We start from the raw sequence: 13013 nt of genomic DNA, 5'->3' as shown, positions 1-13013 counted from the left end.
ATGCATGTAACTCAATTTAAGTGACAATATGAATAGCCATGACCGAGTTCCCATAAGTGCTGGAAATAGCAGTTACATCAAGACTGAACAAGCAGTGATCTTAAGTTGCCATCAACTATTAAATGTTGGAAAAAAATTGTGCCTTATCAACAACAAAATATTGTTGATTCCTAGGGAATTCAGCACAGTGACCGCTACAAAACTTCTCTATTTTTTGTCCATTCACAATCCCACCCATTTGCTTCGTTCCCAATAGTGACTTCACTTCCTAAATTATTCAGAGAATCAAGGTAAGTAATAAATAAGTTATTTGTGTGCTTGCTTGTCCACTTTTCCACAAAGCTCATCCAACCCCTTTTCCTTTGCTTAAATCTCAGAGGCAAAGACACTCCTTTTCCTTTCTAAGCATAAACTCTCTTTTGCCCTTTGACCTATGTCTTCCACTCGGCTCTTAAGTACCCCAGGTGATTGTGATGTAGGTAGTCTTCAGACCAGTTTGATAAATAATGGTGCCACCATCTTTCATCTCCAATTCTCCACTAGGAGCTCTCAGGTTGTTATAAATGTACTCACGGGGGAATGTAAGTTTCCCGTTCCTTTTGGCACGCCACGCCCTTCCTTTAAGGTAGTCTATACTAATAGAGAAATGTTTACCTTTTAGATATTACATGCAAAAGAATCCAGGTGCTCTAAACTCTTCCAAACTGAGGATGAGATGAAACCCAAAACAAAAATATTAGTTGCCTTGACTGCAAGTTATGCTATTGACCTTGGTCCTTTGAGGGTGAGGAGAATGAGAAGGGTGAAAAAGAGAAAAGTGATGATGTACTTGGGGGCATCCATTCAAGGCTGATAGAGCATGGACCGCAGGGAGCCCCGTACAGAACATGAAGACCATTCTCACCTTTTTTTTAAGCATGTTTGAGTTCACTAGTTAAAACTTTCCCTGGGCCTACACACGCACCACCAGATCTCGTGAGGTTATGTTTCAAGTATCTCGAAAATAAACTACTTCCATTTAACTCTCAATATTTTCAGTATATTCTATACTTGCTGACTCTACTTTTCTCACCATCACTTGCTGTTTACCTCAAACTATTTTGACCTTCTGCCCCTACACTAATGAAAATGCATTTCTGAAGGTCACCAGTGACAATCACAAAATAAAATGGCCTTTCTCTCTGCCCCATAATTCTCATCCACCGTGCATGATTTTAACAATTTTGATTACCCATCCTTGAAATTCTCTTTCCTCTGACTTTCCAAATGCTAAACCAGGGCTCTTCAACTTATTTATATGTATTGTTTATTTCATTTTTCTTGTAAGAAGCTCAAATTTCACAAAAGGAAGAAGACACAAAAGTTTGCCGGGTATTTTACCTGTGTCGTGTTAGTAAATGTCAATGCCTGGAGCAAAAACGCATTCCTTCAGCAACTAACAGTTGCCCTACTCCCTGCTCCTCAGAAAAAGTATAGTGTTCGATCCTCCAATTAAAGGTTTAATTTAATATTAAATACTGCGTGGACTTAGAGCAAGAATCTGCCATTAGCTGACCCCTCAGGCAAGAGACACAGAAAAAATTCAGGGAGCCAGCCCTGATGGTCTAGCCTTAAAAGGTGAGTGCTCTCACCGCTTCAGCGGCCCGGGCTCGCTTCCCGGGTGGGGCACCACACCACCCGTCTGTCAGTCGCTGTGCTGTGGCGGCTCACATAGAAGAACTAGAAGGCCTTACAGCTAGAGTGTACAGCTACGCACTGGGGCTTTGGGGAGGGAAAAGAAAAAAAGAGGAAGATTGGCAACAGATGTCAACTCAGGGTAATTCTTCCCCTGCAAACAAAACCAAAACACTGTAGGGTAAGGATGGCTTTTCTCCTTTGCTGTCCCTCACAGACTTTGGAATACAATTCTGAAGTCCAAATCATGCCTGTTTTGCAGATAAAATTAAGTCACATGAAAATTGTTTTTATCAGATTAAATGTGTTTCTCAGTTTTATTAGAAAGTTCTGTCCATTTGCTTTGTGTCTCTTAACCATTTGTTTTCCTTACTGTCTGAGCCCCAAGGATGGTTGTACGTTCGGTTATTTTTTATTGTCTGTTCTTTACAACACACCTGTGAGTTAGCAAAATATGATTGCTCGTGCTGTACAGATGGTGGGATGAAGGTAGAATGCCGTCTAAAAGCTGGAGAGCAGGGTCTGAAACAGAATTTATGGTTCCCCGAACCGCATGTGGAGCAGTGTTTCCTGCGCTATCCCTGCCCTTCCTTAATGTTGGTGAACAAAAGGCTGCGTATAATCGCAATCTTTCATCAAAATGCCAATGACTTCTTCTGAATGGATTTGGTTCTTTCACTTAATGGAAATCTATAGTGTATTAAAACATAGATGACGGTTATCAGGAGTACCCAGGCATCTTACCTGGTATAGATGTTTCATTTTTCTAAGCTTGGTCATAAACATAGTGTCAATTCATTTTCATACCATCTTAGTTTTTTTTTTTAATTTGTTATTTGCCTTCTGTAAAAAGTTTGTCAGAAACGTAAATTTTAGCTGATTTTGGAAAACATTATCTTCTGTGATATGCGCAAGTTTAATTCCTTCCTCGTTCAGGGTATGCTTATTAAAACAAGTAGTAATCTCTGGTGGGAAAAATGTGTTGTTGAAAATATCATGGAGCTAAGCATTTAACCCTATGTGCCAGGTTTGGAAAACTGCCAGCTTAGTCCCTGAGGGAAAATCACATTTTGTGCCAAGAAATATAAAAATTCAGATTAAACTTATTTTATTACTGGAACGTAAAGAAAGGAAGGACAGAGAGAGAAAAGTAATTTGGACTGATGCACTTTTGTTCTTACTTATAAAGCAGCTATACACCAATAAAAAGGTTTTTTTTCCCTCTAAAACTAAGTACAGGAACAAAAGATATTAGCCTAACCTAGTACATATTTTTCCCATTCCTTTTCTTCTAGGCCAATTTTGAAATAACTGTATTAGCTGAACATATGGGATAATATCACAATTGATTTTCCATAAGCAGAAATCAAAGTAAACCTTTGCTATATTTGTCATCTAGATAATATCCAAATGAAGATTTCTTAAAGGGTCTTCAAAGTTTAGCTCAGCATCCGTTTCACTCAGACTTGTTTCTGTCAGTTAATGAAGCGCACAGGCTGGCCTGGTTCATGTGCTTCCCATCTGTCATCGATGCAGCAGTGATGAAGCCCAAAATGAAACTGCATTCTTCATTTAATTCCTGCAGCTTGATATTAGGCAGGTAATCAAGCACGACTCCCGAGGCCTTGTGTTTCAGATGAGGAAACTAAGGTCAAGTGACTTGCCCTGGGTCACACAGCAAGACATCGTGAGAACAGGGAAAAGGTCCAGTAGCCTTGGCTCTCTCAGCCGTTAGCAAGACCGCTGAACCATACTGCCTTCTCAGGTAATTGCCTCCTCTGATATCAAGTGGGTCACATTTTATTACCTCTTTTTTCCTTTTTAAACAGAATCCTGGTTTTTCCTCTCTCTCTTTCTTTCTTCTTCTTTTAAACAGGCATTTAGAAATGCTGTTCTCCTCTTAGCGTTTCTGGTAATTATCTTCAAGGAAACCAGAATACAAATTTAAAGTACTCATTAACATGCTGATTAGAAATTTCTCTCAAAGACTCAAAAGGATGGAAGAGACCCCCAGAGATCATCTGATCCAGCCCTTGACTTCAGGCGTGTTTCACCTAAACAGTTTCCAGCAGATGGAAAACTATATTTACGACCCCCAAGGAGAGAGTCCCCCACCTCCCTTGGTAGCTCAACCCTGTGCTTAGACCTGCTTTACTATGTAAAGGGTTCTGGGCAAAATGTAGAAAAAGAAGCTGCCCTCCCTTGTCACGTCAGGCATTACTAAAATGAATAAGAGTGACCATAATTTATATCTGTATTCATATAACTTATCTGACCAATATTTCTCATTCCATTTTGGAAAAATCTTCCTTACCATGAGGCACTGTTTTGACATAAAACCTGTTGTAATTTATTTTTCAGTTGAAAAACATACCTTAGAAGATACTGAATCTTTGCAATTTTAATTTAATTAAAATGTCTTCCCTTTTTATTTTTACGCTTTTTGCTTCTGCACTGCAGAATGTGTCCCATAGAATACAGTGCTTTCTCTCAATCCCTACCCCACCACCCCAACCAGGATCAGCTCAGGCTGGGTTTGAGGGAACTCTGAGAATTAAAAGCTGTTTCTGATGGCTTAGAAAGTCAGTGATGCTCTGGGTGCATGTGTACATCCTGACTTGTTCATGGCAATTGCTTTCATCGCTTTCTAATTTCCTGAGCTAATTGTGGACAGGGCTTCAAGAAATCCTGTCGCCATAATCCCAATCCCAATCCCATTTTGGCGGCATCCCTTTCAGAGACTGATCTCAGCACTGCCCATTTATGCTTCTGAGATTATTTTAGTCCTCATTAAAATCAAAATTTATTTATAAAAATATTGAGTGTTCTACTGAATCTCCATATTGAATGGCAGAAATCACTTGTTGAAAGAAAAATTTCCTTGCTCAAATGTACCTAAAAGAAGGAGAAGTTAGCCCAAAGGGCTGGCCTCTCACATTTACACAACCAACCTCAATGAATGATGTGAGCTACATCATGGGCACTGAAGGTGGAGGGAACACCCGGCCTTCCTTCATGAGCCAAAACGTTTACATGTGTCAACAACCACTGCAGAGTTCTCTACTGCCTTCTAGATATTCTCTCTTCTTCTTTAACCTCTGTTTCTTTATTAAGACAGATCTAGAGGACTGGTCAAGCTTTGGCTTGAGAGTTGGGTCATCTGGGTTCCCAGTTTAAGACCTTTCACTGACCGACAGTGAGGTTCAGCACTTCTTCGTTATGGGTCCCGATATACCTATTTGTAAAACGAAAAGCTTGTAATAGATGAACTATAAGATCTTTTTCACCCCTAAAATTCTAGCTTAACTGAATGGACAAATGAAGAAATGAATGACTGAATAAAATTATTGAGCATTTTTGTCTAGTTCTACCTAGTTTGTCTTTATTTTTTTAAAAAAAAAATTTTTTTTTTGAGGAAGATTAGCCCTGAGCTGACATCCATACCCATCCTTCTCTACTTTATATGTGGGACGCCTGCCACAGCATGGCTTGCCAAGCAGTGCATAGGTCTGCACTCGGGATCCGAACAGGCAAACCCCAGGCCATCGAAGCGGAATGTGTGAATTTAACCGCTATGCCACCGGGCCAGCCCCTAGTTTGTCTTTTTTGACAATACAATTGAGTGGTATTATTCAAATATGCATTTTTGAAATGCATTTAAATTATAAGCTAAATGTTGATTGAATATTGTTGACTTAATATAACAAATACTTATGGAGCCCTTATGTGCCAGATATACGTGGAAGATAAAAGAAAAAGGCTGTCAGTTATTTAAACATTTAGCTATATTGATGGCCAATACTAGGAATGCAGCTTGAGTCCAAATTAAGTATCAATTAAATATAATTTTGATTAAATACTAATGCACTATATTCATAGGGCAGAATTTGGAACAAAATATTAAACCAAGTCTGTTTCAATAAAAAATTCCATGTCAGGATTTGTCCATGTATCGTTTACTCTCTTTCCTAGAAATCTGTTAGGGCTGATGTGAGAAAGCTTCAAGAATCCTCCTGCCATATGAAGGCTAGATAGGCGAACATTCTGAACACATCTAACCACGATGGACAACGGAAGCGAAGAACAGCATAGTCATGACAGTAAGGGCAATGGTATTTTTTATAACCATAACATATATGTTAGGTACCATGGGGAAAACAATCTAAGACAGGAGTAGCCCAAAGAATGTTAGGCAGAGCCAATGCAATACTTTATTTAAAAACTTAGTTTCACCTGTGATAAGCAGAATGCTATCCCTCAAAGATATCCGCATCCCAATGCCTGGAGCCTGTGATTATGTTATATCACAGGACAAAGAGGAATTAAGATTACAGATGGAATTAAGGTTGCTAATCAGTTGATTTCAAAATAAGGAGGTAATCTTGGAATATCTGGATGGGCCCAATGTAATCACAAGTGACCTTAAATGTGGAAGAAGGGCAGAAGAACCAGAGACAAAGACAGATGTGAAGATGCTACACTACTGGCTTTCAAGATGGAGGAAGGGGCAAGGGGCCAAAGAATTCAGGCAGCCTCTAGAAACTGGAAAGGCGGGAAGCACATTCTCCCTTCAGCTTGCAGAGGAACACAGCCCTGATGGAACCTAGTCCAATGAGACTCTTTTAGAGTTCTGGCCTCCATAACTGTAAAATGATGCATTTGCATTGTTTTAAGGCACTAAGTTTGTGCTAGTTTGTTACAGCAGCAATAGGAAACTCATAGAGCATCCTCTGGTTGTAAAACCAGGGGCAAACATCCAAGAATGAGATCGGGAGAAAACTCTTCTGAGTAGGCTCCCTTATAATCAATATCCTGTGCCAAGTAATCTCAGAATTGTTCTTGAGACTCTCCATGTCTCCAAAGGCAGCAGCTGTTGTCATTAAAAACAGTTTTAACCTGTAAAGTCTATTCTGACATGACAAATATACTTGCTATTCTGAACTACAAATTTAACCCTCTTAATAAAAGTTAATTTGCTTGTGGAGTTAGCTGTCATCACCCAAAATAGATTATTCTTAATTAGGCAGAGACCCTATCTTAATACTTCAGTGTATCTCTTTATGCCATACGTAGAATACCCCATTATTAAATACGATTATTGATTGTGTTATGGTAAGAACCTTATAAAAGCTAGTCTCAGGTAGACAGTAAGGTTAAAATTTTAATTTTTCTATTTTCTATCTTGAATTGGTGGTTTGTATCCTAAATTGTAATTCTCACAAATAAAGTAGAAATAGAGAGAATGAAGATAAGCAATTCTCATATTAAACTGTGAAAATATGATGTAGTATTTTCCCAGAATCTGAACCATACATACATTTAGATATTACTTATCATTACTATTGTATCTATCAGTAAGTTCAGGCCTATGCATTTTAGATGTTCTTATCTTTCTTTGCATCAAAAATATCTAAAATTATTTTCATAGCTGTTTTAAGTTTTCATCTGCTCTTAGGCATTTTTGAGCTTCTGAATCACTTCCTTGCATTTAAGAGAAACAAATTTAAGAGAAGACATTTAAAAAAACAAGTATATATTTTTAATATCATACTTTAAGTATAGTCTAAGTCTCTGAAAGATTTCCAAACATCAAATTTACAGTCATAAATTCAATTAATTATGTAGTGTTGTTAGTGGCCCCAAGTTTCACAGCCTTTTCACTTAATTCTTAATGTACCTCCAATATCTTTACTGGACTTTTACCTTCTTTAGAACAAAATCCATGTCTAGTTCATTTTTAATCCCTTAGAGTTACTTACTAGCATCACATATTTCATACAGTAGGTGTGCTGTAAGTATTTGTTACACGACTGAACAAATCAATGAAGAGAAGACCACTTAAACGTAGCTTGAAATGGTATCATTATGAAAAGGCCACCTATTTGTATAGAAAATGCACTGCCATTGTTTTAGTAAATTATTCATACTTACTAATTTACCAAGATCTAACATCCAGAGCTTCTCTTAATTTCTATTCATTTGAAATAGAAAGTGAGATAGCTATTAAGGTTTATTTTATTGAAGAACCGAATCCATTACGCCTACATTGAAGTTCATTTCTATTTTGTGTGGTAGTAGTTCTGCACTCAGAGTCCTTATTGGGTTGAAGAGCAAATATGTACATATGCTCTGTTGTGCCAGGGGGCACAAATTCTGTCTTGATTTACTCATGTGCAACTACTATTAACACTGTAGGAATTCAGGGCAAAGTTTAGTTTATTTTTCAAAAAGGATCATGTTGTTATGTATTCCAAATAACACATGAACTCTTTTAGACTATAAAACCAATGATGTGCAACCACACACATTTAGTACTCATTTAGCTTTCTCATTGACTAAATGTCTGACTAGTCTGACTCATTCTTTATGGCATATATTTTTAAAAGCAAGAATTGACAAAGAGAGAAATGAGGTGAATTTCTGGAACTATGAAAGCATGAAATGCAGAAATTATGGAAAAAGATCCCAAATTTTAATGCTAAAACATGGTGAATGTGCTGAAACGTGGGAAAATGTTGCATAAAATATTTGACTGGAAATGTACAAAAATTATCCATGTGTTTGAGATAATCTCATTTGAGAGTTGCCCTTTGGTCACATAGAATAAGTGCTGCCTGTCTGCTCTGATTTGGAGGAGTTGAGAGAGGTGGATCCGTGTGTAGATGATGAGCACTGAGAAGAGCTGGAAGTCCGGGAGGGAAGGAACGACAGGAGATCCTTTCTAGCTTACCTTCCCTGAAATCAAACCACGTATGCCTCTGGGAGTGAATGTTGGAAGGATCACCTTACACAGTCCACACTCTTCGCTACCCTGCCTTCTGAGCACATACAACCTACCCAGTCAGGGTCCCAAGGTGATTGACAAACAGAGTCTAACTGGCTGGCTATGAAGTGTAAACACGTGAAAGGGGTCTGTCCTCACATATTCCAGCTCAACACCTTACTAGCTATAGGACTTCGAGAACCTGTTTCATTTCTCTTTTGATTGTTTAATTCTTATAAGAAATAAGAGATTTTTAGACTTTGCTAATGATTCTTTCTGTCCTAAGCTTATGTCTCTAAAATGTTTTAAATGCTATATGTCAACAAATTAGTCATAATTTTTTATAAATAGACATATTTTGTACTGTAGCATTATTAAATATCAAGCAGATTATAGTGTAAGGTAGTTGGTGAAATAGCAAAATATCTTGAGTATGCCCAAATTTAAACCAAAGTATAACAGGAAACACAAAAGGGGATAGCCACACTAAATCCTTACCTAGAGCTAAGAAAGAATTATTTATTGACTCTGAACCAGGCTTTCTAGACCTAAATTGTTTATAGAGATGCATAATGTTAGGTGCCCTTCAGATATAGGAGATTCGAAATAGAGTATGTCAAGTCAATGCAAATGTACCAAATATATTTTTTTGTGATTAAAAATATTAAAACATAAGTAATATAAAGATGCCATTGCACTGTGACATTTTAAATAAATATATTTAAATAAATATAGGGAAATGATTGAAGACTATGACAAGGTATTCTCTCTGAACCCAAGGGGCTTAGGATCCAATGCTGGGGAGAGGAAACCAACACAAGGAAACATACTGAATCCTTCTAAAAAATAAATACCAATGTTAGACTTTAACAAGTCAATTACTATAAAAATAGTAGAATCAAGGGCCAGAAAATCAGATTTTTTTTTTAATTAAAGAGAAAGAAATGGACTAATGGAGGTGTAGCTAGGATGGAGTGAATTTCAAAGTGAAGAGATTACGCTTGACAAAACATAAAAAGGTAAGTTTGCTGGGAGCAATAATACAGATAGATAATATCTTGTCAGTTCGCATCACATCAGGCACTACTCTGGGAGTTTGACATATATTAGCTCATTTAATTCTTTCAACAGCCATGTGAAGGTAGTACTAACATTGTCCCTATTTTACATGCAATGAAATGGACATGGAGAGGTGGGTTCAGTGGCTGGCCCAAGATCTAAGAGCTAGAAGGTGGCAGAGTTGGTTATGACCCAGGCAGTCTTTGTCCAGAGTCAACACCTGCCTGAGCCAATGGAGTAGAAGAGGGGTTCCCTTCAAATTATAGCCTAAGATACAAAAGACTGAAGAATGGCAAATACTCTGGTTTTCAAAGAGGAGGAAACCATTTTATGAAATACTCTAGAAAACAATCTTAAACAGATTATTAAACTATGTTTTATTAATGCTTGGAAAAGAAATTGTTGATCATGTGGAGTGAATGTTGTTTCCTCAGGAATGAATTATGCCAAATTCAATTCATCTCTTATAAAAGGTGAGTTGAATATTCCATTTCTTTATGATTCCTATAAATGATAAAATATGAATATAAGGTAGGCATAATGTACCTTGATTTCAGCAGAGAAGTCTTTCTGTCTTATTAAAGATTACAAAAATCTTCAAAATGGTCTTAAAAATGAAAGTTAAATAAAGTCTTGATCATTTAGTGTGAATGGATTCATAGCTACAATGCCTCGCAAGTGCTTATAAGTGAGTCAATGCAAAGATGAATGGATGTCTCTAGTGATGCACAAAAAGTTCTGTATTTAGGTTAAAATTATCCATCAATCAAGTACTGGATGGGACTGAGTAGGAATTTATATTTAAAAAAGTGTGCTAAAAGTTCACTTGACTAAAAGTTTGAGGCGATTCAAAGCCTATGATAGTAAAAAATGCCAGTACAATCAAAGAGAGTGCTACCAGAAATACAGTGTATGGACAAGGGAGGTGATAGATGGCAGACTGCTAAGACCTCATTGAAACAGTCATGTTCCACCTGAGTGACACATAATGAAGGGAAATAATTAGGAAGGCAACCTGGATGGTAAAAATTTGGACATTTAATGGATGAACAACAGAAGTTTAATCTGTAGAACAGATGTGTGTGTGTGTGTGCATGCGCGTGCACGTGTGTGTGGTCCAGACATAAGTATTGAGAATACACTGTATTTGATCTCTTTTTGAGAAACAGAATAGCCTGATCTGATTCATGTTTCAACAAGACCACGCTTCTGCTCTGTTGAGATAAGAGTGGAGGGAGGGAAGAAGGAAGCAGGGAAATAAGAGAGGTGGTAAAGACCCAGAGGATCAATGAAGGTTACCTGAATCAGAATGATTCAAAGTGGGGAAATGTTATATCTTTTTGGCTTTACTGTGTGTTTAAAGGTGAAGCCAACAAGGTCTGGTAGTGCTATCTGCAGGATGTGAAACAGCATAACCAAGGTATTTGGCCTGATCTTTTTATTCATAATAAAAGTCCGGATTTTAAAGGAACCTCTGAAACCTTCTAAACAAGCCTTTGATCCTTTAAAGGAGTCCTGCCTACAACAAGCTGCTCCTGCTTGAGCACTTCCTTGACAAGGACCTCACTGTCTCCCACAGCACTCACCCCACTTTAGGAGAGCTCTGGTTTGAAGAGCTCTTTTTCTCATACTGAGCCAAAGCCTGCCTCTCTGTGATGGATAAGTGTGATATTGTGATTTATAAGAAATACGTATTTGGTCTTTGTCCCTGTTTCTGGCACAGAACTCCTAAAACCCTTGGAATTTCCTAAGTGGTAAGAGCCATTCAGGTGTCTTAAAATTCATAACAAACCCCTTTCAAGCACACCTGAGTTTACGTTAATGAGGTGACTTTTGGAAAGCATCTGATGGTGGGGGCTGGACACCAGGGGTAGCAATCACATGATTAGAAGGCTGGAACTTTCAGTTTCATCCCCCCAACCTCTGTGGAGGGGACAGGGGTTGGGGATCAAGTTCAGTCACCACTGGCCAATGACGTAATCAATCATGCCAACGAAATGAAGCCTCCACAAAACCCCCAAATGATGGGGGTCGGGGAGCTCCAGGTGGGTGAACTAGAACGCATCCACGGGCTGCCATGCCTGGACCCCAAACTCCAAGGGGACAGAAGTTCCTGCATTCAGAACCTTGCCCTGTGTATCTCTTCTTCTGGCTGTTGATTTTTATTTTTTAATATCTTTTGTAATAAACCAATCTAGTGAAGCAATCTAGTGAGTAAACAGATTTCCTGAGCTCTGTGAGTCCATCTAACAAATGAATTAAACCCAAAGAGGAGGCTGGGGGAACCTCTGATTTATAGCTGGTCAGTCAGAAGCACAGGTGATGCCCTGGACCTGCGACTGGCATCTGCATTGGGGGCAGCCTTGTGACACTGAGCCTTAAACCTGTGGATCTGACACTATCTCCACGTAATACTGTCGGACTTGAGTTGAATTCTAGAACACCCAGCTGGTGTCTGAGAATTGCTTGGTTTGGGTGAAAAAACCCAGACATTTCAATTGGTGTCCGGATTGTAACAAGTGAATGAGAAAAGATGACAAACCTGGGAGGAGGGTGGGTAAGAGGAAAGGGGGGAGGAACTGTATGTGTTTCTTCACTGGTACCTCCCCAGCACAGAGCGCAGTATGTGTCATTAGGTATGTAATAAATATTTTTCACTGTCTGAGCAATTTGGCAAAAGAGCATTGGGTCATAATGATGTGACCAGAGGATAGTAGTTCATTATTTCTTAATGAGATTTAAAAAAGAATAAAATTAAAATGTTTTCTCTATCCGCTATGCTTTTATGTTTTGTTGATTCAGCGAGTTTGTACATGATGACGGTGGTTTTAAACAAATGAATACCATTGTATTCTAGTTTTGGGCTTCTGTGTGTCCTAAATCTCAGCTACATTTAAGTTTTCATACCCTTCAAATAAGGAGGGCTATCCAAAATATGTAGTGGTACAGTTTGGCCACCAACTAATCAGAAAGGGTGCTAGCTAGTCTGGTGACTATCAGCCTGTTTCCAACTATGGGAGAATCAAGCTATTAAGAGCGCTGAGTTGAAATACTACATATTTCTATTTTGTCTGTATTGTAGTGAACAGACCCTGTCTTTAGCTCCTGCTGTGCACTTTTGAGGGGTCTTCCATATGGTTGCTGCTAAGTATTTTGGCATTTTCCCAACTGTTCCAATTGGGTCAGTGGGGGGGCTTGTGTAGGAGTAATAAAACAAGGGTGACTGCGGCAGGCAGGACTAGATTACCACACACATAACAGCTCATCGACTCTCAGGCACTCAAGCACAGCTCAGTACCATTCCTGACAACAGGCAGCCTAGGCAAACCGTCCTTCTGCTGCAGACTTTACTCCAGGGAAGGCCGGGCGTGGGGGCAGAGACCAGGTCTCCTCGTTTACATTTTTTCCTGTTTCTTTACTTGTTCACCTTTCCATAACATCTAGAATAACTTGAGGAGGGTAAGACAATGATGGCTTGCAGATTCCTATGTCATTCTGAGAAAGTTTCCATGAGCAG

This window comes from Equus caballus, chromosome 26 (assembly GCF_041296265.1).
Source record: "Equus caballus isolate H_3958 breed thoroughbred chromosome 26, TB-T2T, whole genome shotgun sequence".
Lineage (NCBI taxonomy): Eukaryota > Metazoa > Chordata > Mammalia > Perissodactyla > Equidae > Equus > Equus caballus.
The sequence above is the reverse complement of the archived record's forward strand: the minus strand, read 5'-3'. Positions refer to the sequence as shown.